The sequence below is a fragment of the Arachis hypogaea genome, chromosome 15 (genome assembly GCF_003086295.3).
Source record: "Arachis hypogaea cultivar Tifrunner chromosome 15, arahy.Tifrunner.gnm2.J5K5, whole genome shotgun sequence".
NCBI classification, from domain to species: domain Eukaryota; kingdom Viridiplantae; phylum Streptophyta; class Magnoliopsida; order Fabales; family Fabaceae; genus Arachis; species Arachis hypogaea.
In genome coordinates, this window is record NC_092050.1 from 106,083,416 (window position 1) to 106,085,326 (window position 1,911).

General features: G+C 40.5%; 1 non-coding gene across 1 annotated transcript; it reads left to right on the top strand.

Moving 5' to 3' along the window:
* Positions 1 to 661: 661 nt before the first annotated feature.
* On the top strand, positions 662 to 769 carry LOC112753375 (small nucleolar RNA R71). The gene has a single exon (XR_003177764.1). It is a non-coding gene; the product is annotated as a small nucleolar RNA R71 (small nucleolar RNA).
* Positions 770 to 1,911: the final 1,142 nt, after the last annotated feature.

A 1,911-nucleotide genomic window follows, 5' to 3' on the forward strand; every position in this document is an offset into this window, starting at 1 on the left:
TTTGATGAGGGAGTGCGATAAGTGATCTGAGGTACTTATTTTGCTGTCTGTTGTTGTTATTCCACCTCTGGTTTCCATAGTTATCTCTGCCTCCTCTGTTATAGTTGTCCCTCCAGCCATGGTTGGAATTATCCCTCTAACCTTGGTTGGAGTTGTCTTGCCATCCTTGGTTATAGTTCCCAACTTGGTTGTGGTTGCCGCCTTGTTGATTGTATCCTTGATTCGGGTGGTCATAGAAGTTATAAGTAGCTGCCACAGTATTATCCTCTTGTTGGAGCTGCGGGCATTCATCAGTATAATGACTATAATCAGCACATATGCCGCATACTCTTTGGGAAACTAACTGTTGGCTTTGTTGTGGTGGGGAAGGCTGAGCTTGTTGTTGTTGATTCAACTGTAATTGCTTCAGTAGGTTGGTCATTTCACATATGCTCTGTGTAAGGGCAGAAGTCTCAGTGCTAGTGGAAATTTCTGCAACAGCTTTTGAGTGGGTGCTCTTGTGCCTGTGATTCCTGGTGGATTCATCTAAGTCGCTGATCAGTTGCCATGCTTCATCTACGGTCTTGTACTTCTTCAGAGAACCATTACTAGCACCATCTAGTATAGTTTTATCCCGAGGCTTCATGCCTTGAGTAAAATAGCTGATCAACACTAGTCTGTCAATCATGTGATGGGGACATGCGTCCAGAAGGTTCTTAAAACACTCCAAGTATTCGTAGAGAGTTTCTGATTCACCTTGAATAATGCATGAGATCTCATTCCTTAGTCTGTCTGTAACTTAAGCTGGAAAGTATTTCTCCAAAAATTCTCTCCTAAGCGTGTCCCAGTTGGTAACAGTGGCTTCAGGTTGGGAGTAGTACCACTCCCTCGCCTTTCCTTCAAGAGAAAACGGGAAGGCAGTTAACAAAATAGAAGTTTCATTCGCACCCTGACGCCTAACAGTAGAACAGGCTGTCTGAAAATCCCTGAGTTGCTTGATGGGCTCCTGAGCAGGTAAGCCATGAAACTTGGGCATTAAGTTGATTAGTGCAGTCTTCAGTTCAAAATCTGCAGCCAGAGTTGGGTGATGCACTTGATATGGCTGCATTGTAAAATCTGGGGCTCCAGCTTCCTGGAGAGTAATCCTCCTAGGTTCTGCCATTCTATTTGCATGTGAATCAACTGAATTAGTAGTAAAGGAGCTTGTCTCGCTCTCGGATGGCGGTTCAGATTCGCCCTCAGATGAGACTGGTGAATCGATAACAATCACTTCACCACCCTCAAAGGCTAAACAATGTCGAGCTCGCCTAATACGTGAAATAGTCCTTTCAATTTAAGGATCAAATGCGGCTAAGCTTGGATCAGGCAGTGAATGCGTCATTCAAGGAAAGAAACATATAGCTCATGGTAAAAAAAATAAAAATAAAATATGCAAATAAAAATAAAAATATGTACACTAATTAATAATTTAGCACACAATTGCAACTCCCCGAAACTGGCACTAAAAACTGGTGCGTGGCAGAAGTTAGACCAATTAAGAGATTTTTAATAAGAGAACAGCATTGCAAGTATAGCCCTTAACTAGCTAAAATCTGCCTCACCAATTTAAAAAGGGTGTCACAAAAATTTAGAATAAAAATACTGGGAGTATGAATCCCAGGTCGTCTCCCAACGAGTTGCGAGAAAGTATGCTAATTTATTAATTAGGAATTTCCACGAGGGTTTGAGAGTTGAATAATGAGCAATTAAATAATAGTAAATTAAGGCAACAAAAACTAAGAATAATTATTAATGTTCTAAATAAAAAGCCTTGACTGGGGGAATGATTAATTGGAAGTTCTATCCTTGTTGGGGTCTCTTAAATGTAGTATTAAAAAGGTTGTTATTTTCACTTAGTTAACCCTTACTAAATAAAGGAAAGTCAAGTGATTA